The sequence below is a fragment of the Pan paniscus genome, chromosome 12 (genome assembly GCF_029289425.2).
Source record: "Pan paniscus chromosome 12, NHGRI_mPanPan1-v2.0_pri, whole genome shotgun sequence".
Classification (NCBI taxonomy): Eukaryota; Metazoa; Chordata; class Mammalia; order Primates; family Hominidae; genus Pan; species Pan paniscus.
In genome coordinates this window covers 118,537,838-118,563,322 of record NC_073261.2, presented here as the reverse complement: position 1 = coordinate 118,563,322, position 25,485 = coordinate 118,537,838, and the positions used below count along the sequence as shown (strand labels likewise).

The 25,485-nt window shown below is 43.0% G+C and overlaps 1 long non-coding RNA gene across 1 annotated transcript in view; it reads right to left on the bottom strand.

The window, feature by feature from the left end:
- LOC129397198 (uncharacterized) overlaps nt 1-25,485 on the bottom strand; it is a 41,744-nt gene that overhangs the window by 12,536 nt on the left and 3,723 nt on the right. Inside the window, exons 3-5 of the long non-coding RNA XR_008624433.2 lie at nt 24,881-25,338; nt 22,606-22,743; nt 14,043-14,177 (exon numbers count right to left, since the gene is read on the bottom strand). This is a non-coding gene — a long non-coding RNA (uncharacterized LOC129397198). The remainder of the gene's footprint in view (nt 1-14,042; nt 14,178-22,605; nt 22,744-24,880; nt 25,339-25,485) is intronic.

The window sequence follows — 25,485 nt, the reverse complement described above, 5'->3', positions numbered from 1 at the left end:
TGATGGAGGAAGCTTTTGCCCTAGAAATATAGAAATAATTTTCGGCCATGTGGGAAAGTTAAGTTGGTTTAAAAAATGGAGAGAAACATTGCCTTGTCTGTCCATTTATAAGCCCCCAAAGGTCATTGTGTGATTAAAGAAGACATAGATAAAGTGTGTATATATAAGTATATTCATGTCTGTTTTGTAAGTGCACAAAAAAGACCTAAAAGAACACAGAATGCACTGCGAGCAGAAGTCAGTCCTGGGTAGAGAAGGGAATCAAGAGGGTTGCTGATGGTGGTCCTCTATGCTCTTCCCTACACAATCCGTATTCTTTGTTTCCAGTATAATATAATGTGCATATTGAAAATTGTTACTAGATGATGGCATGGATGCTTGGCTCATTAAAGTGAGATTACGAAGCAAAAGGAATATGAGTCTCTGATTTGGGGAACTCTGTGTTGAATTTCTACCCCTCCCCATTCATCCAGAGTTACAGTGAGCTGGACTGTCCTTGGCTTGCAGCCAAGTCTAGGTCTGACCATAGCTCTACCACTAGTAGGTGGCATGTAGACTTTGAGCCTCGCCTTCCTCCTCAGTAAAATTGAGATAAGAAAATGTACTTCACAGGTCTGTTACCATGAGTTAAATAACACAGCTCAATTTTCTGGTGCCAAAGAGTGTTTCCGCCAGTGTTGCCATAAAACACTGCCACCGTCCCAACCCCACTGTTCAGGGAGGGCCACACACGCCTTCACATCAGCTCCTCACACAATGCACTGCAGCCCACCTGGCTCATGCTGATTTTCTCACCAGTCCCTGAGCGATGCGAAGGCAATGTCTCTTTCTTATCTCTGCTTCTGCAGAGCCTAATTCAGTGTGGGGAACATATTCATTGATGAATAAGGAATAAAGACTAAGTGACTATGTCAGTGGATGATTAAAAGAGTAGATAAAGAGACATACAAGTGAATCAATAAAACATTCAGGTCTACATGTTTAAAAGACTATTATCCTTTAAAAATATGCCTTTCATTTATGGAAGATGAAGATGCTGATGATGATGGTGGCTGGAAATGAGCTGGAATCTGGCCTGAATAAGGAAAGTGAATCTCTTTGCCTTGGCAAGCTCAAGTTGGAGTTGACCATAGATACCTTTCAACCAGGGTTGTTTAGGATGACCCTCAGGAATGATTGCTTGGGTCAATACTGGAGGTGTGCAGCTTGATTCTAAAACGGGTCAGGAGATGGAAGGTTGCCCAGGCCCTGTCCCTCTAAGGTAGAGAGTAAATGCTTGTCCTCGACCATCAGGCGCAGACAACACTATCTCTCCCTCATGTCGGATGCTTATGATTTCTTTGAGAACAGCAGAGAGTTCAGCCGCACAATGCAATTCTGTCATAAATCTTGGTAATTCAGATTGGGTAGGGCATTAGTCATTAAGCACTGGTAAATGACCAATTTTCTATCACAGCTGCTTGCAGCTATATTTGAATGCAGAACAGGGGCTTTCAGGCCCACGTAGCAATGAAATTTGCAGTTTCTGGTGGTAATATTCGAGTGGCATCAGACCTCCTTAATGACCAATTTGGACAGAAATCTTGGCAACTTCTGGTTCTTCTCTGGACAACTAAGGAGAAGCAATTGCCATTTAATTTCAGGGATTGACTTTTTCAACTCTTGTAAACTTTCCTCCTTCTTCACACTAACTTGGAAGTAAGAGTCGGCATTTTCACACACTGCTGTCTTCCCCTAGTACCAGGTAGGAAGTGATTGGGAAACACGGAGGCAGCTTGGGAAAGGAAAAGGGAGAAATCTGTTGCGTAGAGATGGACACGTATACAATTATCTGATGATCAGAATGTTAATAAAAAGATTCTTATTTTGACGAGCATGTTACTTGATGGGAGAAAAAAAAAGTGCTTTCTCTGAAAAATGGAATGAAATTACACACACTGAGAAGAAAAACTGCCTTCCCTGCTGTGGGTAAGCTAGGCCAGTAAACATGTTTTCACCTTCTGCCACTCCTCCTCCCAGGAAGACAACGAGAAACTATTTTCTACCAAACTGCATGTATTAGATAAAATTTGTTTGCCCATGAGATGAAACACTGCATGGTGGTTAGAGCAGGGATAAAGAGTTGGACCAGTGGTTCTCAACTGGGGTGGTTCAGCCCCCAGGGATGTTTTTGGTTGTCACAACCGGGGACGGGGACAAGCTCCTGCAGATATCCAGTGAGTAGAGGCCAAGAAGACTGTTACATACCTTACAAGGCACAGAGCAGCTCCCTCTCTCTCTTTTTATCTCTCTCTCTCTCACGCACACACACACACACATGCACACACACCCCAAAGAATCATCCAGCCCAAAATGAACAGTGCTAACTTGAGAAGCCTCTAGGAAGATAAGCCTGGTTCATATCCCAGCTTTACTCCTTATGAGCTGTGTCATCAGGGGAGCACATTCCTTGACATTGCTAAGCCTCTGTTTTCTTACCCTGAAAACACTGAGTGTTAGAGAACCTCCCTGTCAGAATTGCTGTGAATGATAGAGGACATAACGAAAGTCAGGGAGGGCTTAGTACAATATCAGGCAACCAGCAGCATGCCTCGCAGAGGCAGGTACTTAGAAATATTTGTTGAATGAGGAAACAAGACTTATCACACTAGGCTAAGCACACAACAAATAAACTTGAAGTATCAGTTATATTGCCTTCCCAAGGGTGAATCGATACTGTCCAAAAGGCTCTGGATTCTGGTCTCCAGCTTTCAGCTTCTGACGCTTATGCCCCCGGGGGAATCAGGACCTGCCCTTTTATCTAACTGGAGTCAAAAGCAGAGGAACTCATTCCCTAACACCAAGCCCTTGCCCATTTGGTATTCTAACAGGGACTTTGGTAACTGCTTTTAGGAAGTTGATGGGGCAAGAGCTCATCGAAACCAGCAAAGCTGGATCTCACACTGTCGCCCTGGCTGGAGTGCAATGGTGTGATCTCGGCTCACTGCAACCTCCTCCTCCTGGGTTCAAGGGATTCTCCTGCCTCAGCCTCCCAAGTAGCTGGGATTACAGGCACCTGCCACCATACCCAGTTAATTTTTTTTGTATTTTTAGTAGAGATGGGGTTTCCCCACATTGGCCAGGCTGGTCTCAAACTCCTGACCTCGTGATTCGCCTGCCTTGACCTCTCAAAGTGCTGGGATTACAGGGTTGAGCCACCGCTCCTGGCCAGTTATTAGATTTCTTAGACAAACAATGTTGACTTCTCTGGGTCTCAGGTGACTTACCTATGTGCTACTGGGCAGCTATGTGAAGATAGGAGTCTTGTTCCAAGTTTTGTCTGAAGTTATTTCCCTATCTAGGATCCGGTGAGAAGGGTCTAAAGGAAATATGAATATGTACCAGAGTGGAGAGTGAGTATCCCTCTGTTATGGTTTTGTTTTTCAGTTTACCTGAAGGGAGAATGGTAAGGTCAATCAAGGGATGGTCGAGGGAAAACCTGCATGGTAATTCCCTAAAAAACTCCACATACTTCAGTAGCATCCTCCCTCACCTGGGGCAGCGGGCTGTAACCACGGACCTTAACAGATCCACCTTGAACCTCAGGCCTGTCTTCTCATGCCTTGAGTCTCTCCCCTGCTTTGAATGGCCTCCAAGTCCATCTCTTTTCTGCCCCAAGGCCTCCCCCGGCTGCTTTCTTTCCTCCTTCCCCGGGGCCTGACACATTGCTGGACGGTCACTTCCCAGTGTGTCCAAGGTCCCGGCTCTGGTCATCCTCGTTCAGCCTTCACAGTGAGGCCCAGGGCCTGGTTCCGACCAAAGTGGCAGGTTCTCATCTTGTTGAAAGGGGCCTCAGAAATTTAGCTCCAAAGGATGGAGACGAAATTTGGATTTCTATAGTCCAGATATTAGAATGACTTTGTGATTACCTCAGGGAGGTTGTTGGACCTGACTGGAAACAGTCGTTTCTCGCCTCATCGTGAGCTACTCCCCTTGCTAAGTCTTCAATGGCAGACCCTCTTCTGGTTCAGTCCCAGGCTGCGTGCCCTGTGTGTGGGCTCTCATGCTGCCTGACACTTAACGTTCTGCCCAACCTGCTGTTCCTTGTGAGGTCTAACTTGATTGTTTCAGTGCGAGCAGTGCTGAAATTCCTCTTTGAAATTCCTGATCCTCGTCACATGATCACTGAATGCAGAGCTCCTGTGAGTCTACCCACAGAGGACGTCAGGGGAAGCCAGCACCTTCTCCTGTGCGAGACAGCACTGACCTGTGATGGGTTGGGGGAAAAGGAGGGCAGGTGAGCAAACGTGCACAGCAGAGCTCCAGGATCCTTTGAGAAAGCAGGAACCGAAAGCCCAACTTTACTCCCGAGGCTCAGTTATTAAAACTTAACTGATTGTCTTAGCATGGTGCTTGGTGCAGTGAAAGTCAGCCCAGAGTGGCTCTGACCAAGGCTTCCTGGAAGAAGAGTCTGATGAGCCTCCCGAAATAAAAGCATCATGGGATATAGAGAGACAACCAGTGGGCCAATCCCATGGAGAATCTGCCATTACAAGGACAATGTAGACTGCCATCTAGGAGGAGGTAAGTGCCCAAACCTTCTCAGAAGCAGCTCTCCTGGGAGCCCAGGCTGGTGTTGGTGTGGTATGCATGTGGAGGTAGCTTCTGTGGGCAAGATTGTTCTCTGTCTCTACTTGAAGAGAACCACAGTGTCTGGTCCCATAAAGTATGGCTTAGAGCAGGAGTTTGGGGTTCAGATGCATCCACCCCCGGATACCTTGGAAGGAACTGGGTTTGGCGGTCAGGACGATTCCTCTACTGCACGGGGTGTTTCTGGTTTCCAGCCCCAACAATGAGATGGGAGCTTCCAGAGCGAACTTTGAACACTAAAAATCACCCACGAGCTTCTGGAGATTTTGCTAGGAAAGGTGGCCCTGCAGAAGCAGCGCTGCATGTCCTAGAGTCTCACGGTATTTAATAACAATGTTCAAAGTGGCTGTGATTTATGTCCATGCTGGTTTGGAGCCAGCAGGACACACTGTTTACACGCACGTTGTTCTTGAGCTTCTGAAGTATCTTCAGGGACAGCCTCATTGCTCTCCTGTAAAGAGGAGGCCTGCAAACACGGGGACTAAGCCATTATCATTTTCCCACCTCCGCATTCTAGAACATATCTGATGATCAGAAACACAAATTTCATTCTGCTTGCTCCATAAACACCTGCCTGCTATCTTTTTCCTTCTGGCATCTTTGGAAAAAGCTCATCTGAGATCATCTACACTGTGCCCCTTGATGTCCCAGGCTTTCAGAGACCACCCGGATTTTCTGTATATCATGTTCTATTCACATGATTATCAGTGTACATCTCAGATAATCTGCCTTAATTTTAATTTTAACATCCCACAACTTTCTGTGTGCAATCTGTAATCAATGCGGTACCTCTCTGAGACCTTTGTGCTAAAGTACATTTGCAGGTGTTATTCGACCAAGAGGTATATACATTTACATGATATATTTTACTGTATATGTTCACATATATATGATATTTGTGTTTTTTATTGTCAAGATTTCGAACATGCCTATTAAACATCATCACCATAGATCTTCATTTCAGAAATATCGTCTTTGGCCTAAAAGTAAAAATTTAAGGTATACTGATTTAAAGAACATAGTTCTTTTTATATGTAGTGGCTTTGAACATATCATATTTAGTGGATTGGGTGATAATGATCAAATTTTTAAAATAGGGAAACTGAGGCCTAAAGCAATGAAGGGACTGGGTCAACATCATATCCCTAAAGCAGTACAGAGCCCGAATTTGAATCCAGCTTTCAGGTTTCTTCATTAGACTATTTCCAAGAAATAACACTTCTAACCTAATAAGTGAACATTTAGGTGGTAGGCAGCACTTCCCAGTTTACTTGGCGTTCCTGAAATCCTCCTTTAAGCTTAACAACAAAGTGAACAGCACTGTTCTTAATCCCGACAAGGAGGAACCTTTTGCTGAGGGCCACACAGCCAGGAACCAGGACAGCCAAGACTAGCGTCCATTTATTTTGACCATATGCACTTTGGTTTGGTTTGATGTTTGTTTATTGCTTTTTTCTTTGTTATTTTCCTCATTGTCTCTCTCTTCCCTCCTCACGCCCTTCCTCTCTCGGAGGTCACTTGTTTGCCTCATCCCAGTATCCTCCAGAAAATGAGGAGGAGATACACGTTTTCCAACTCCATGTCCAGAGGAGGATCTTTTTCCAATAGCATAATAATTACGACTTAATTCTTTCTTCCCCAATTGTAAAAGTAATATGTGCTCATTTTGTAGGAAATTTAGAAAATACCAAAAAGTCTAAAGAAGAAAATACAAATCCCATTATCTTATCATCCCCAAATAACCACTAGTAATCTCTATACATTCGCTTATTTATATATGTCCGTGTCTCTTGTCATCTATGTTTCTCTCTAGCCATCCTATCCTCTATTTACGTATCTTTTATTCATGTTTCTACATCTCCATAATTGTTTTTACAAATCTCAGATCATAATAAATATGTGTTTTATTCATAAATGTGTAACGAATAGTGGCCTGTGTAAAAAATAGTTTTCAGAATAGCTACTGATATGATTTACTCAATCAATTCTTTTGTTGGCTGTGTCTGTTGTGTCCATTTTTTTTCCTTCTGTGATAAATAACATTGCAATGAACAACCTTACAAGATGCCCTTTCTACTCCCTCAAGACTCAGGTATCTTCTCAGGTGGCTTATGAGTTAGCTTTTCTTTCTAACACAGGGGAAGTATGTGTGGTGCTGGGGCCTCGGTGAGGGCTTCAAGGACAGCGTTGGCGGCAGAGAGACCATTGGATGCCGCAAATGTTTCTTCCTCCCAGAAAATGTACCGGACCAACAATTAGACTTTGTAAAGAGCTACCTGAAACCCCCAGCCCTATTCTCTTATTTCTCATTGTATCCATTTAGAGGTTTCTGTGAAATCAAAATATTTCTCCTAGCATTAAGAGAAAGGGAAGGCAGATGTTAATCTCAACAAGATTTCAAGTAGTCCCTAATAATCTCTAGGCTAAGTGCTTAAAAAAGCCAGCATAAGGCTTTTGGACTTCTTCACATTAAGGAAGTTTCTATCCCTAACTTCTCCAACTTCTCCCTTTCTAGGAAGAGTTGGAAGTTAGCATGGGGATCAGGAAACCCACACCCACATCTAACACTTGCTTCTCTTCAACTCTTTGGAACAAATCTTACATGTACAACTAATCCATGAAGACTTTTGATTTCCCTTCCCTGGGATAGAATTGGTATATAGAAGACAAAGGGGACCAGTTCGGCTCACGGTCTACGAAACCCTGTAATTTGGAGATAAACTGGATGCTAATTTCTCCAAATTTTGGCTCCTGATAATCACAGCTAAATTTTGAAATGCAAAACTAAGCTATGACTAATGCTTTTCTCTCTGACTTTCTCTAATAAGAACACTGCTAGTAGGAGCAGGGGAGAAACATGGAAAGAAGGAATTTTAAAATCGCAGAATTTTATTTCAAATACTACCCTCAATGCTCTTGTGTAGACTGCACTGTCATGAATTTTATATTTTTGCATGTCCTAATGATCTCCATAAACAGAAGTTGAGAAACATTCTAATCTCCTTGAAATAAGCGGTTCCAGTGGAGAGATTTTTAAGAGTCAGTCTGACCAAAAGTCAAGCTTCAGTTTCAACATTTGTGAGTCCTGTGGCCTTTGACTAATTGTTTACTCTAAACTACAATTTCCACAACTGTAGAATGAGTCATAATTGATTTTGCATTTTTATGAAGATTAGAGATAATATATTCAATGCATTGATGTGTAGGTAGATTGATAATCACTAGTCTCCTTCTTTCTGTTTTCTGAATTTCCTGAAGACTCAAACCTAGTCTCATCATTCATCTCCTGAGACCTTAAAGAAGCATTCTTATTGGATTTGTTGATCCTGCTTTTATTCTTAGATTGTATTGCACCTGAAAAACTCCAGACTTGACAAATGCACCTAAACCTGCTGAGTGCATTTTTTGCCGAATATCTTTTTGATGACGCTGTTACAGAAAGCATGGCCTGTTCAGTTTCAGGGGGTAAAATGTTGTCCCTTTCAATGTGGAGAACTATCTGAGGCCCTTTCTAGGACTGGCTCTGCATGTGCTGAATGATCCACACCAATAACAGGATCTGGTTCTAGCAGGTCTAAGAAGCCGACCCACTACCCTTGCTATTCAGCATCTGTTGTCTGAGTCAGGGTAGAGAGCTGTTACTCCATGGGGACAGTCACAATACTTCTCCCAGCCTCCCCACTGAAGGGCATTCCATTGTGCCCCACTAAATGCTAACAGACTCAGATTTCTGTCAACACCATCCTTACCCTCCTGTAGTTCACCTGCTCCCCAGGACCCAGGAAGTAACGACCTAGCTCTCCAGCTAGGCATTGAAAGCCAACACCTGTTCACAACTCATCCTAACTCAAGTTCCTACTGTTTCCCCTTCTGGCAGCTTACACTCTTACCCCAATCCTTAGCTCAGGCTAAACATTTCCTTTCTTTTCATTCTGAATTCGAATCCTAATAAAAGATGAAGATGCAGTTCAAATGCCTCTTCTCCTTGAACCTTGGCTTTCCTCTGCAGTTCTAAATGAGCCGTTCTCCTCTTCCCTTCCACAGAAATGGGCTCAACCAGTCTGCGGCCCTGGTCACTGTGTGTCTAACATCACAGTGGACTCACACTCCCATCGTCTAACCTCGATGGTCTGGAAGGAGCTGAGGGTAGATTTCATGTGTGAATCATCTCTGTGGCCCTGCTGGGATCACATGGCATCCTGAAAGACTGTTGGATGTTTAACACAGTGGGCACTGGGACAAGTTTATCTATTTTAAATCCAAAAACAAACCATTCTGATTTATTTTTAAATTAATTTTCCAGTGTATATATACCATGAATATAGTAACAGATGTTCCTTGGATATTCTAAAATGTATACTCATTAACTATATGTAAATTCAATTGTTTTTAAATTGTTTCCTGCCCCAGTCTCTCATTATCATGTCATTCTTGGCCATTCCTAAAGGCCCACCCTCACCCCATTAACCAGAGGTTAAAGGTCAAGGATGAGGTGAGAATTTCTGCTGCATACATTACTTCATAATTTATTTTTCTTGGTAATAATTTAGAGCAATTTTTATCTTACATAATGAAATGGATGTAAATATTAAAACTCCCACAGAATCAAAGCAGCCTTGTCTTCACAAACACATCCACCAAGAACCCTTTAATTCAGAACTTACGTTACATAGTAAGTGATTAAATTATAATAACTAATATTTCTTATTCTTCATCTTAACTATTTTCACTGAGGCTTAATTTGATGGCACCTTGGGGTGCCTTGTTGGTATCTTAAGCTATTTCTCCAGCTACTATAGAATGAGCATTAATCATGGAATCAAAACTTGTGGCAAGCTTTATAATTCATCAGTGGTGTTTTCCCTAGGAATTCAGCTAAGAAAGGATATATAGTGAATGTATTAACCTGTTCTCACACTGCTATGAAGACATACCTGAGACTGGGTAATTTATAAAGAAGTTTAATTGGCTCATCGTTCTGCAGGCTGTACAGGAAGCATAGAGGCTTCTCCTTCTGGGGTGGCCTCAGGGAACTTCCAATTGTGGTGGAAGGCAAAGCAGGAGTAGGTGTCTTACATGGAGGAGCAGGAACAAGAGACAGCAGGGAGGGGCCACACACTTTTAAACAACCAGATCTCATGAGAACTCAGTATCACCAGAACAGCACCAAGAGGAAAATCCACCCCCATGATCCACTTGCCTCTCACCAGGCCCCAACTTTAACACTGGGGATTACAATTCCACATGAGATTTGGGCAAGGACACAGATCCAAACCATGTCAGTGAGGAATAATGACTCACTTGTAGAGAGTAAACAGGCTTTGTTACAAGTTCTGCTACACTGAACTCCAACTGGTTTTGATGGTATGACTGTTCCCACTGGAAACGAAGTCTGTTTGAGGTTCTTGCCCAAAATCTCACAATTAACAAGTTGTAGAAATGAGATTTGAACCCAGGTCTGTCATTCCTCTGCTTTTCCTAGGACCCTGGTTGGCCTTCCTAATTAAAGCCATAAATCTGAGTCGGTCAGGGAAGTTGCTTTACTTCTTAAGTCTAATCTGTTTCTTGCACTGTTCCTGCATTCTTCACTCACCTTGTTAAGGGGAACAGAAAGACTTCTGCCTACTCCAGTGTATCTCTGATGAAAAATGAGAACTTTGCTCCGATCCTTTCTAAAATGAAAATATTCCAGCCAGTGTTCACATGCAGTTACGCTGTTGAGAGATCATCCCAGCTCCCTAACGGTGTGAAAAGCAATTTCACACACGCCTGTCTCCAAGCGGCCCATTCCATGGATTAGCCAGAGAGAAAACACCTGCCTGCTCCTCCCGCGTGGCCAGGGTCATCAGACCCAAAATGGATGTGATCAACTCGAAGCCTTGTGAGGAATTCAGCTGCCCCTGGAAAACCTGTTTGCAAATGGTCACCTGCTTTGCATTGTTTACTTGGTGAGAGGTAGGGCAGCATCATTTTGTAAAACACCGTAAGAAAAGTTGAAGAAGTGATTGCCCGCCCTACCTCTGCTTCTCCAGGCCCACTTCCTCGGGCTGGGATCCGGAGATGCGGCGGGGAGACCTTACCTTCCTTCTCCCCAGCCACAAGTCCTCTCCCACCTGGCCATCCAAATCCCATCTACTGAGGATGAATGGGACCCAAGAGGCATATTTCTGAACTGCTGCTAAAAGAGGTATTTATAATGGATGGAATTTTCATAGTTGCTCTATGTAGGTCTGTTTAAGATATGAAAAAGCTGTTTGAGTTTCATTTGGCAACAGAAGCTGGAGCAATAGAAACCCTCTTAGGTCACTTCATCTATCCCTCTGCCAGCACCTCTTGTATATTGGTCTTTTTAAATGAAACAAGTGGCCGCTACTGCCCGGGAAACTCATTCCGCTGTCTAATAAAGTGCCACGGGGAAAAATGTTCCCTAGTTTCCAACTGAAATGCCCCTCTTCCAACTTGATTTTGTTAACTCTCAGTCAAAGTAGATTTCCCCGTAAAATGATTTTTCCTTACCGCACACACGTCTGATACTTACTTCCCCCAACTGTAGGGCAAAACTTCAGCTGAGCCTGGCAGGAACGGTGGGGCAGGCAGAAGGTGGTGCTCCAACTGCCACCGATCTGGCAGAGTGGTTGCAATACCAGGGATGTGGCCTGGCAAGGCAGCATCACCTGAGGACGGACTTGCTCCCAGCAAGGACTCCTCCAAGGAAACCAGGCTTGTTTTTCCGAAAATTAACTCTGAAATAAAGGGTCTTGCACATGTCTAAGGTTTTACTCTCCAGCATGTGGGCTGGGGGCCGGCTATATCCACATCCACTGGAGCTTGTTAGAAATGTAGACTCCACTGGGCACGGTGGCTCACGCCTGTAATCTCAGCACTTTGGGAGGCCAAGGAGATTGGATTACCTCAGGTCAGGAGTTCGAGACCAGCCTGGCCAACATGGCAAAACCCTGTCTCCATGAAAAATACAAAAATTTGCTAGGTGTGGTGGCAGGAGCCTGTAATCCCAGCTACTCAGGAGGCTGAGGCAGGAGAAATGCTTCAACCCAGGAGGTGGAGGTTGCGGTGAGCCGAGATCACGCCACTGTACTCCAGCCTGGGTGACAGAGCCAGACTCCTTCTCAGGAAAAAAAAAAAAAAAAAAGGAGAGAAAGAAATGTGGACTCTCAGGTCCCAGCTCACAGCTACTGAATCTGAATCTGCATTTTACCCTGGCTGCAGTGGAATCACTTGGGGAGCTTTAGAAATTTTGGATGTCTGAATCCCGCCGCCAGAAATTCGCATGTAATTGGCCTGGCATGTGGCTATGCATGGGGATTTTTAAAAGCGCTAATATTCAGCAAAGTATGGGAACCACGGCTTTAAGACACACTTTCACCCTGCAAGGTTCTTCTAGAGGCCCACCAACCACATCAACCTCCTTGAGCTCACACTGGCTGCACCCTGCTGCACACCCCCTGGCCTTAGCCCACTTTGCACAAGGAAGCACAGTGGGGGCTGCTGGGGGATCCAGCCTGGCTCTGCCTTTTACAGCTGTGCCACCTTGGCAAGCTTCCTAACTCACAGAGGCACGCTTATCTTTTAAATTAGATTAATAATATTACCTGCCTTTCCAGGATGGAGTGAGGGTGAAATGAGCAATGCAAAAATATGACAGGCTGGACGAACCCTCTTACCTCTCCTCTGCCTTAAGAACTATTGAACTCACACTCAAAAAAAAAAAAAAAAAAAAATCCATAAACCAAAATTGTCCCAAAAGGGAAGGAGGAGGAATTGACTGTCAGCCAGTATAGAACTTCAGTCAACTTCTGAAAGATGACACGGCTGGACACTCGTTGACAATTGAACCATCAGAGGAAACTGATATGGAGAATACCCACAGGGAGATGGTGGGATGCAAACTCATCCTCCCAGAACATCCTCTTGGAGGTGCCGGGCTGACGGTCCACAGGACCAGGGAGATGGTGGATGCAACTTCATCCTCCCAGAACATCCTCTTGGAGGTGCTGGGCTGAGGGTCCACAGTACAAAGAGGGGCATGAGAAGTGGAACTGGATATTAACTACAGAGCCCACCTCCTTGCCCAACCTGCCAGGGAGAGGCTGTCAGATTGGGTTCAGTTGGCCTCCCAATCTCTTCTTATGTGGATAATTAGTCAGATTGCCATGTCTCATGCTGGTACCTGTTGTTGGACTTGTCCTGCAATTCTGAGACCCTCATCTGTTTCCCACTATATAGTGACCTCCTGGAGAACATGATAAAGCTGTTGTCATCTTGCTGAGCCCACATCTCCATAGTCCACACAAATAATGTTTGTTGAAGCAAAGTGATTTTTCTAATTTGTCTTTCATCCCCACTCACAGCCTGGAAGCTTTACTCCTGCCCAGTATATAAAGCATGCAAAATTGGGGCTGCTTTTCCTCAAACGTCTAGCTTCCACACTCTTCTTCTGGCCCTACTATTCATACATGCCATGCCCACATTCAAGAAATCCTACTTTTTAGCCACACGAAATACAAAAACTCAAAGTAAAGGGATATTTTGCAAATAGCCAAACCATGGCATAAGGGAAGAGCTAGCTGGTCATTTCTCACAAGGTGGCATTTTCTTTGTAAATTATCCTCTATCCTTAGTTTGCTCCTTACCGGTTTGGAAACCTTAATTTATCATCATCAAAATAGAAAGGTTGTATCTTTCATGACAGTCTCACATTAACCAAGTAAGCAAGACTGATTTATAAACCAGATGCCAATCCATGGCTGATCCACTCACCTTTTATGTGCCAATTCTGCCTCTGGATATGTTAAAGCAGTCAATTAATTAATGAATTCACTCAAGCTCAAGCTAAGATTGGCAAAGAGGGAGCTATTCTGACCTGTGAACGTGCTCTTGACTGTCTGCTGCTCCGGACCTGTGTTGATTTCATGAGACAGTACTATAGAGTCATGCAGCACACATATCTTGCTTTGGTCAATAATGCATCACATACAATCTTATGGGACAGTGGTCCATAGTACTGCACCTTTACTGTACCTTTTCTACATTTAGATACACAAATACTTTCCATTGTGTTATAATTGCCGACAGTATTCAGTACGGTAACATGCTGAACAGGTTTATAGCCCAAGAGCAACAGGCTATGCCACATAGCCTAGGTATATAGTAGGCTATACCATTTAAGTTTATGTAAGTGCACACTACGATAAAATCATAGAGAGAGGCATTTCTCAGAATGTATCCCTGTCATTAAGTGACTCATGACTGTAATTCTACTGCTAGACTTTTGGGTGGGGAAAGAAACACCTTGCTATAGTCCTCAAGCACCAAATTAATTGCTATGCTCTAAATGGCCTATTTTGTATTTTTACACTTGCTTTTTTCTACTGGAATGCACTTTCCATACTTACCCATTTGACATATGTTTACTTGTATTTTCGCTTCCAGCCCAAATGTTACTCCTCTCATACAGTTTTCTTGAATCCCATAGGCAGCTCCTGGGAACATCCATTACACTTTGCTCGGTTCCCATGTGAGAATTTGTTCTGTGAAAGACGTCATAGGGCATTGAGTTCTAAAGCAGTAGAAATAAACAAGGCACCATCCCTGATCTCAAACAACCAATAGATTAGTGGAGGAGACAGAAATTTAGATTTATGATTTTATCTAGCTTTGGTCTCTGGAAACAGTTGAAATAAGAAAACCTCTATCTTTTGTCCAGTTATACTTATATACGTCAGAGTACTCAGTTGCAAAACAAATAAACTGAGTGTGGCTGAGTTAGACATAAAGGGATTGTATGAAAATGTTGCAGATTAGCTTGCAAAATCACTGAGAGGGTTTGAGCAGCAGATTTACAGGTGGTTCACCGGGAACAGTTCCCCTAAATCAGGCCACAGAACTGGTCTGCTGAAGACAGCCCTGTGGCCCAGCAGCAGGCTGCATCTTGCACCTCAATGCCACTTACCTGGTCCCTGTATGCTGGCACCAGCACCACTTCCCAAGTAAGCAACTGGACTACAACCACCACAGCCACACCATGGCCACGCCACGGAATCTCTGTGGTCTCTGCCCCACTGAGGACTTACAGTCCATGGCATATTTGTCTGGTGGTAAGTTCCAAGTCTGTACCCAAGGTGCATGGGAGGTCGTCAAAGCCAAGTACCTGGCATCTGAAATTTCAGTGATGGGAGGTAGCTTCTACGTCCCATCGAGGCTCCCAGGGCCCCCATAAAAGTAGCAAAGATCTTGAAACAGAGAATATATGCTTTGGTGCTGGCAGCCAAAAATATGAGATGGATTCATTATGATAAACACCTTGTTGAAAAAGCAGGAAGTTTGGAGGAAGCTCTTAGCAATAGCTTTGGCCAGTGTCTACCTGATGACAAGACCTCCATAATCCCTTAGATTGGGGGAAAAAAGTGAACAGGGACAATGTAGAAGCTCTATCTTTCTCCTTTTCTTTAAATGGAACTTAACTAGAAATGCACATAGAAGTAAGCAAAGGTTGTTGATGAACCCTTAGAAAGTATTTATTATAAGAACCTTTCTAAAACACTTAGAAAGTATTTTATCCAACTACTTGGCCTTACAGATCAAACTGGCTCCTTGAAAGGCTAGGGTCGTATTTCCAGGGATGCATGGTTGGTTAGGAGGCAAACCCAAATTAGAACCTAAATCTCCAGCTTTCTATCCAGTTATCTTTCTACTAATTAGTTTTTTTTTTAAATGTGCACTCTAAATTACCTCTGAAAGATTCTTGGCACAATATAGATTCCTAGGCAGGTTGGACTACGGCTGGTCAAAATGGTATCAAGTCTGTTCCATAATAGCTACATTTAACTATCAGACTCTACAATAGGTAATTAAATATTTCCCAGGAAATTTCTAAGATCCTCCAGGACATCATTTTTATAAGACAAACGGTAAGAGTTTAGGTTAATTTCACTTCCCATACATGTAAGTTTAGAACTTGAACAATTTTGCTTTGCTCTGGCCTAACAGAGATCTGCATACTCCGGTTGGTTGATTAGTACATTTGAGGGGTTCTTTTTGGTTGAGGGTGATATTAAAAGCATGTGTGGGACAGTTTTCTAGCAACTAATGCTGTACACAGACTGGGTGATAGATGTTGCATCTGAAGACAGCATTAGATATTCAGCTTTCAATCTCTCCTTATGAGCTCTTTAAAATCCAAGCTGTGAAACAGCAGCTGAGGCTTTATGTTCGGCCGCTGCAGCCAAGACCACACAGAACTGGGACGGGCATATGTGCAGACCTGGGGAGGGCTGCTGTGGGCGGGGGCCAGGCTCTGCCACGTGGGTCACACTCCAAGTCTGTAACTTCTGCTTGTTTTACAGGACCCTGAGCATCAAAAGGAGCTACCTCTGTGTAATTCAGAATGGCGGAACCTCATGGGAGGGGATCGGAGAGAAAGAAACAAATGCTTCCCAATGACTAACAGCCAAAATGAGGAAAAGGCTTTCCTCACCTCTGCAGAAGGACAGAAAGTTTCAGGGTGGAAGCAAACTTCTCCAAGCTTTGGAAGTCATCACATGATACTGTGGATGTTCCGTGGGAAATTCCCTTGGAACTGTTTCAAAACCAAATTTCCCACTGTCCCTCTAAACCCATTCTTTCTCCAGGATACTTCCTCAGTGGCTGGTGCCACCTCCCATGCAGCTTCCTTTGCTAGTGTAGGGTGAACATTAAAAATCATGCCATTCAGACTGACAGAAACACTGATTATGGCTATTTCGAATTCCTAGAGAATTGACATTTCTTGGAGTCTATAATTCTTTTGCTTAGCAAAATACCTTAGTGGCCTATTTTCTAAGTTGAAATCCCCAAGACTTGCACTGGAAAAGAAGAGATGAATTACTCAACAATACAAAAAGAGAGGATTCCAAGCAGTCTTGGTACCCAAAGAGTGAGTACAGTGCCCAGAAAAGGAAAACCGGAGAAGACAGGAACAGATAAGGAGGCATGAAGTGCATTTTTGTAGATAGTGGTGAAGCCAGAGGTACAAATTATCATGAATAACCATCAGAAAGAGTTGTGCTAATAGCCCTGTGGCATTCTGAGACAAAGCAGGTCTCTTGGGGACAGATACGAGGCTGGAGCGAAGACAGCACCTGGACAGGGAGGGCAAAGCTCCCAATGCGAAAGGGGCAGGTAGGTAAAACCTCAGCAGAGACTTTACTTGCCCCTGTGAATGAAGCAGACACAAGTCATTCTAGGCAGATGGATCTGATTAGAGGGACCGAGAGGACCACAGGGTGGGGCGTAAGACTTCTGAGTGGCAGCTGTTATCACAGTCATGAGCAGCATCTGACTCTGATTGGCACCTCCACATCCTGCTGTCAGAGTTTCTAAATGAGGGAATATCCACTGGACTTCCTTTGCCTCATCCTGTTTGCTGTGGAGTCCTATCTCCTTCCAGATGGCACTGGCATGTGCAGAGAGAGTTGTACATTTTTCTTGGGAAGAGTGATAGTTATTGAATCCTTCTCAGAAAAGCTCCACGGGTAGAGAATAGGTACAAAAATGGAATGCTAGTCAGAGAAGTATGTAAAATGTTCAAAGAAAATTTCTAGGCCCCGGACCATGTTATTTCCTAGAGCTATTGTCTAATTTTCAAAAGGTTCAAAAACACAACCCTCACACAAATATGAACATGATGTCCAAGTTCTATTCAGCTCATTAATTAGTGAGGAAGCCACTAAGATGTTAATAGGAGTTCAAAGGAGAATTTGAGAAGCTGGATATTTATGGACAGTTTAATATGAGGATATTAGGAAAAGATTGCTTAGGTGAGAGACACAATTGATATTTTGTGAGGTCATAAGCCATATTTGGGAGGAGGTTTCCCCCAGTGGATGGTAATTATTTGCATCTCTACCAGATGAAAATCTATAACTTTGCCCCTAACGAAGCTGTAAAATAGCTCAGTCAACAAAAAGTCAATCAAAGACGCAAAACCAGCTCTGCACTGAGAAAATACTTACTAATCTTCTTTGCCTATTTCCTAACTTCAGATAACTTTTCTGATATTAGAAATCTCTCAGACAACTCCTTTTAGGATTCTCAGGCAGAACTATATTAACATGAACTACAAAAAACAGTTCACACATCCTATTAATTTCTCAATATACCTTAAAATAAGGGTAAGATGAGGGAATAAATGTCTCCGTGAATGAGACTCCAAGAAGAGCCTAGACAACATTTGGCCAAATTAAAAGAACAGACTGCTCAGTGGCACGTGTGTGAAAGGATATTTCTTCCCCTTCTGTCGCATATGGAAAGACTTCTTAGAGTACAAACTCCCATAGGAATGCATTCTTTTGCTAGTTCTCTAGTGGATGAAGAGTAAAGCTGATATTTTTTCCATATAAGATGAGTACGCTAAGCTACACATCTAGAGGAAATTGCCCTATTCATATATTTTTGTTTTCTTTTTCTGAGCTTGCCCAAAGGAATTTGGCAGTCTATCATCAAACAGGAAGAAAGTATTGGGTTCTAAAATGCTAGCTTCTGTTTCTTTTTTAATTTTTTTAAATAAAGTTGTTTTACTATCTTACCCTTCAGATGAGAGTGTTTTCTCAAACACAGGTGATATGGTTTGGCTGTGTGTCCTCATCCAAATCTCATGTTTAATTGTAATCCCCATGTGTCAGGGGAGGAACCTGGTGGAAGGAGATTGAATCTTGGGGGCAGATTTCCCCCTTGCTATTCTCCTGATAGTGAGTGAGTTCTCACAAGATGGTTTTAAAGTGTGGCACATACCCCGCTTGCTTTCTCTGTCTCCTGCCACCATATAAGACATGTCTTGCTTCCCCTTCACCTTCTGCCATGATTGTAAATTTCCTGAGGCCTCCCCAGCCATGTGGAACTGTGAGTCAATTAAACCTCTTTCCTTTATAAATTACCCAGTCTCAGGTAGTTCTTTTCAGCAGTGTGAAAACAGACTAATACATCAGGTATCAGCGTAATCTTTTATTTCAGGAGACTATTTTAGCAGTTTCATTTGTAGCTAGTCCTCCTGCACTGAAATCTTAAGTAGACCTATATAATGGCCATGCACGAAGAACTCTTTTGTATGACAATGAGTGGCCAGCTGGGTGCTGAATGGACACCTGCACCTGCCCTGCCTGGGGGAAGTTTGTCAGTCCACAGCTCTGGCGACCTAGAAGAATCTATGCTCTGCTCAGGCTAGGCTGTGATCATCCAGTCCTGAGTCCCACGTCCATGAGAAACACAGTCAGCCTCAGGGACCAAATCCACCCAGGGAGCTCTAAGAGTTCTCGAAGCTTGTTTGCTTGCTGGATGAGCAGTAAACAGGTGTTACAGCAGCTTCCTAGGAGCTGCCAGTGCCCCCATCCTGGACTCATGACCAACTTTGTGATCTGATCCGGCTCACCAAACAATCTGAAACTTGTATACTTCATTCCCTTTCCTGCTCTAGGAATGAGAATCACTGAATACATCAGCCAAATATCTGTATAGCCAGACTTTTCAGTATAACAAGGTTTCCAAGTCCCAGTCACATTTAGATCAAGGCGCATAACGCAACAGATTTCTAGGTCTAACTCAAGAATTTTGATGATCTATTACGGTTTGTCATAATGAGATTTAGCCTTTACTATAATTTAGGGCAAGAAACACTGAATTGGAACCTCAAGTCCAAAATTGTTGTGTAGAGGAAGCTCTCTCCAATCACTTTATAGAATGCATTGATTGCTGGAAATATCATCTTACTCATTCCATGTGTTTCTAGATTTCAGTTTTCTAAGTGCCATAAGCCTACCTAATTTTACCATGGGGCATCTGTAGATATATTTCTACCATGGAATAAAAACTTCCATAAATCTATCCTGTCAGCTGTAGATGCCATTATAGTTTGAGGGTTTTTTTTTTCTCCTTTTCCTAAGCAAGTTAATAATATTTAAATTGTTTAAATGACCCTTTTCCTGTTTCCAAGCAGAAATTCAGAACTGATTTGTGTATTAAGTTAAAATTCAGGCAAATAATGCCTTAGCCTGGCATCTCTAAATCCTCCACTTAAATGAAAACTGATATCTTCAAGGTCATAAAACCTCTGCCTCAAGAGAAACAAACCAAGAAGCCCTAATGATGCCCATTCAGAAGGCAGGACCTTGGTCAGGGCATGAAGACTCGAAAAATCAAATCAATACAGCCGCCAGAGTAATACAGAAAGTGGGCCGAAGAGAAGTGCCGGCCTGAACTCCTCTGCCGGGGATTATACGAGCAGTTTTGTGACCATTTTAAACATTTCTCACATACTTTCGGCTTTGTGGAAACACATCTCCTCTCTTTATATTCACATCTGTTTCCCATGTTAGAATATAAACATATTCAAGAAGTATACAGAAATCCTTTTCTATACTTCCACGTATTTAAGATTTGAATGCATTCACTTGCAGGCACCAAGTGTACTTTAGGAAGGCACAGTTGATTCTTTTTTGGTGAAAAGTATGCACATTAGTGCTTCCTAAGAAGAATGTGCAAGGAGGAATGTAGGAAATGAGCCTTTCTCTTGCCATGTGGGGCTCAGAGTAATAGTAAACATGTCGTCACTTTTAGCCGAAAAACAAAAACATATGAGAGATGATGGTGAAGGGATGACTTCAGAATGTGTTATCTGAGGTTTCTATTTTATTCCCCAACTCCTATACACACGTGCACGGGCGCACATGCATACACACACACACACACACACACACACAGAGAAACACACACCTGAGCTGCACGTGCAAAGCTGCAGAGAAAAATTTGGGTGATTGGGTTGGTGGGTCTTTGCAATCCAGGAAATGAGGGCTGAGGATTCTGGAAGTCTGTGGGATCCATGTGGGCCTTTCCTGAGAGTCGGGGAGAAATGTGATCTTGCTTGACAGGGCCAGATGTAGGGTCTCTGTTGGACACTGACTTTGGCTGCAGATTCTCCACAAGTGATGCTGAAAGAAGGCTGGGATGTCTCTAGGACATGCTTAGACTAGTTGACCTGAGAGGTGCTCTGGTATAATTAAGGAAAAAGACCATGGCTCAAAGAGAAAGAAGGTGTTTTTTCATGAAATGTTAGCAAAGCTGAGAATGGCTGGAGATGGACAGGGCAGTGTGGAGGGGCCGGCAGGGTACTGGGGAGATGGGAGATGCTCACATGGAGGCTGTCAAAGGGGGCTTAGATGCGGAGCTCCCGGATGCTGTGTAAACACCAAGTCCCATCAAGACACACATCACCAAGTCAGTGGCTGCTGCAGAATGCATCTTGTGCCTTCACCACTTCAGAGTCAGCTTTTGGGGAGAAGGTGACCCTGGGCCCCTGCTCTTGGTCACCTCTCCTGTCCTTTCCTTCCTTGACCCCCATGCAAGCCTGCTCAGTCCTTTGTCTCTGGGGAGATCACATGAGTACACGATTGTTGTCCAAACTGGGACCTTCTAGGGACAGCAAGGGAGGCATGATGAACTATGACGTGAGACCGCAGCAGGAGCTGGACCCTCTCAGGTAAATACGCAGCCACTGATTTTTGCTCCAATGTGAGTTGACTCCAATATTTTAATCTTTCACTGGAATTTTTCTTTTAGAGATTTTCTTCACATTACTGCAATTTTAGGAATTAGAGAAAAGACGAAAAGATATGTTTGGTGACATAGAAATTCCCTCTATTCCTTAGAAGACAAAAGAATAATTTCCCTAGCTCTATCATGTATTTATGATATGATTTGTGGAAATTCCTACAAACTTTCTGTAGCTCTATTTCTTCATTTGCATAAGGCAGTAATAATACCGAATGATACTAACAAGAAAAGTTGTGAATATTTCATGAGAAAATTCATGATGAAGGGGCTTTGCCAAATGTAAAATAGCTCCTAAACGTCTATTGTTTTAGTCATCGTAACTGTCATCATTATCAGCTTCTAACTCTAACGAAAGCTAAGGGACACTCTGAAACTACATGCTGAATTATTGATCTCTGTTCATATTCATTTTTAATGTCATCAAATTGTTGATAATATAACATTTAACCCTTCTAAACTTCACTTGAACAAAGGGTAACAGGGAGGTGTGAGTTCAGAAAAGAGTGGGCACCCAACACAGACTGACTTATGATGAAATCCACATTCCAATATTTATGAGGCAGGAACATTTTCCAAAGAGTGACATGGGAAAATTTGTTTTCTTGATTTTATATGTTCAGCGCTCCAAAATCTAACATGGCAACAGGGTAAGTGTGGGGGCATCATTGAATGAACATGCATGAAAATGCATTTACAATCTCAAATCTCAAAATACGACATGATGAAGTTGCAAATGGGCAATTGATTCTCAATTATAGAAAGCGTTGGAGAGATTTTCTTTTGTGCTTTTAGAATAGCAGAGTGGAGGAGAGGTCCTGGGAACAAACACTGCAGGAGGAGGTCTGTCCTGGGAATCTACGTCAACCCACACTTTACGACCAGGGGAAGTGATCTCAGACTTCTGGGTGTCACGAGGAAACTGGCTGAGCTAGATTCTCTCTAATATTCTTTCTAACACTGTAGCATCTTGTGATTATTCAAGAAAGGAAACACGATTAAACGTAGAGCAAAACACAGCTTAAAACCCCATTTACCATCACGTTCTTGAGTGACTGAGGAGGGAAGGAGAGCCTCTCCATTGTACGCTCCTCTTTCATGTCTTAATGATGATAATGTGACGATGATTATGTTGATAAAACATGCTGAGAAAACCTTTTTGTGTATAGAATAAAATGTTTTCTATGGCATTTTTCTTTCCCAGTGAGAATTGATTTGAATCATGATGCCTTACACACAATTTCCTTATCTGTAAAATAGTCATAAGAATGAGATGAGAGATTTGGAGTCAAATAGAACTAGTTTCTATCTGCCAGACAGAACTCTGCCAAATTCTAGAAAGTATCCTTATTTTCTCCATCTGTAAAATGAGATGAATACCTTATCGTGGAGCGCAATGTGCGATATTATGTGCAGAGCACTTAACTGGACGCCTGGAACACGGTGAGGCTTCAGGCCACGCATGCTTCCTTCATTCAAACTGGCACTCACTGCTGCACACCGGCCCTTTTTGAGCACCTGGGTGCAAAGACAAAATGAACAGTCATTGCTTTTGCTTTCGGAAATCTTAAAGGCTAGTGTAAGGATATTAATTAAATAATGACACTAAGAGAAATATAACTGAAAACTTTCATAAATGATCTTATCAAAGGAAAAAAAGAAAAAATGGAGGTCCATAAAAGAACAGACGACAAACAGCTAATTTGGTCTGGGGAGTTATGAAGTCTTCTCTGATAAAGTTGTATTTGATATAAAATCTGAAATAAAAGAACTAATAAAGTTGATGTGGAGAAAGAATATGAATAGCTCTGCATGCAGACAGAATAGGAGGTGCAAAGATGCGGGGCAGGAGGTGACCTTGGGCAGGATGACTGGGGCACAGTGAACAAAGGGTAAGTAGCAAGTGACGAGGCTGCCTATGCCTGAACCATGGGTATGGTTCAAGTATGTTCCTGCTCTGTTAAAGAAAGCAGGGAATGAGCTAGCTCAGGGATTGGTAAGGTTTTTCTGCACATGGCCAGGTAATACATATTTTAGGTTTTGCAGACAATGGTCCTGGTAACAACTATTCAACTCTGCCATTGCAGCATGAAGCAACCTCAGATGATACATCAACAGGCAGGTGGGGCAGTGTTCCAAAAAGCTGAATCTTGAATTTCTGATAATTTTCACATGTCAAGAATTACTGGTCTTCTCTTGACTGTTCCCAACCATTTGAAAATATAAAAATTATTCTTAGCTCACAGTCTATAGTTTGCTAAACTGAGCTAACTAATTGTTGGATTTTTTTCTCTAAGCATTTCATGTTATGTCCAAGACAGGCCGAGGACATAGGTGGGAGTGGTAGGGGTGAGTACATACCAGTGCCAGCCTCCACTGTGCCTGCAATCTAAGCTCTGATCTAGCCAAAAAGTCTGAAAGAATTAACAACTGGCTAATTGAATGAAAAAGTGAATCAAATATGAACTGAATGAATGAATGAAGTGAGTGGTTATAGGAAAGAAAGTCTGCCTGCGTCCTAGGAGCAGGTGAACTGGATTCACCTTACCCATCTTCTTGCACTTACATTTGCCCCACAGTTTTTACAAGAAAAGCCTCACTTTGCATAGATAATTAGAAACATTTTGTGACTTAAGAGAGAAGAGAGGCTGGCCTGAATGTTATTATGGAGCATGGGGACATGAAAAAGGATCCAAAAAAAAGGCTGCTGGTCTGTGCTGGGAGAGGCATCTTCCAATCCCCCCAAAACTGAGTTCAGCCAAGTTGGCATATGCAAAAGCTTCACCATTTTATCTTTCAAAGAAAAAACACGTCAGGGTAAAAACAAGAAGCCTAGCGGTTAAAGACAAACAGAAAGAAAACACACAATTGCTCTTAGTCTGTCATTTCCCCCACAGAGTAGTAAATAAGAGCTTTGATACATAAAAGCAGTTATCAAACAGTAACAAATTAGTTCTTCACCATCTGTGATCCACGAGAGGGGGTGACAGTTTTAGTGCAAGATTTTAAAATATGAAATCAACGATTTATGAACTGGGTTCAGAGTCTCCGTGTCTACCCAGCCTCTTCAAGCACAGCCACAAGAAAGCACTGAGGTTTTCAGCTAACAAAAGCCATCAGTGGTGGCTCCTCTCTTTAAAATAGGCTAATTACTGCCTGACATTTGTAAACAAGATGTTTCCTTCCATACTGCAGCTCACCATACTCAACATGCTTTCTGTTCCTTTAGAGAAACCAGCTTCACACAAAAGGCTGGTTATCAAAAGACCCTCAAGGCACAGGAAGTGCAGCTCCCTGGCTACCTTGATCTGAGTTCTGGCCAGATGCTCCTTGATCAGCCTGGATACTGCGGTGCCCCAAGTCTTGCCCTTGGGCTCCTCAGTAATGCTACTGGAACCCACCACCTTCCTGTCAATCAAGCCAGGCATCCTCAGTTCTCCAGGATCGTCTGTGTTGCTTGGCTGTGGCTGACTTCAGGCAGGGCCCAGGCAGGGCCCAGGCAGGCTTGACCAAGCAGTGGGTCTCCCAGGTGGCAGGGAGCACCTCATCCCCCTCTTTCTCCCCTATCCTACCTGAATCTTCCCTGGAGAAATCAAAGGGTGCCAGACCCTGATCCTCAGCCAGGGTTGGACCCGCAGTGCCGCCTTCATCTTACCTCATCCTGTTATGTGAGTCACTTCTGAGAAGGGTTGCATGTCCTCAAAGGAGCTCTTGATTCCTACTTTGGGATCTGGGCATAGAGTTTATAAATGAAAGTATATGGTTTTCCAGAAACCGAGGGGTAGAAAACACCACGGGATGTTCAATCTAATGCCTCTTCTATAAGACATTTCCTCCCTCCATGAGTTATTGTAGACTGCCAGTACAGCTCCTGCCTCTATCTCTTGCTCTCCTCCTCCTCTTATTTCTTCTTTGTTCTTTTTGCCCAGTGGGAGCAGCATGAAAGTAAGTAAATAACAATTTATGACATTTGCTATTTACTATAACATTATAATAAGAAAAGAACCAGGTTTGCAATCAGAAAGAGAGTGGTGTTCAAGTCTTGCCTTGGTTATCACCTCAGCATGTGTAGCCAGGGAGTGACTCCAATGTTCTTTGCCTCCATTTTCTTGTCTGTAAAATAGGAATGGTGAAATAGATCTAATGAGGGCATATATATGAGCATGGTTATTACATGCCTGGCACATAGAAAGTGTTTGTGTTAGTCCGTTCTTGCATTACTATAAAGAACTACCTAAGACTAGATAATTTGTAAAGAAA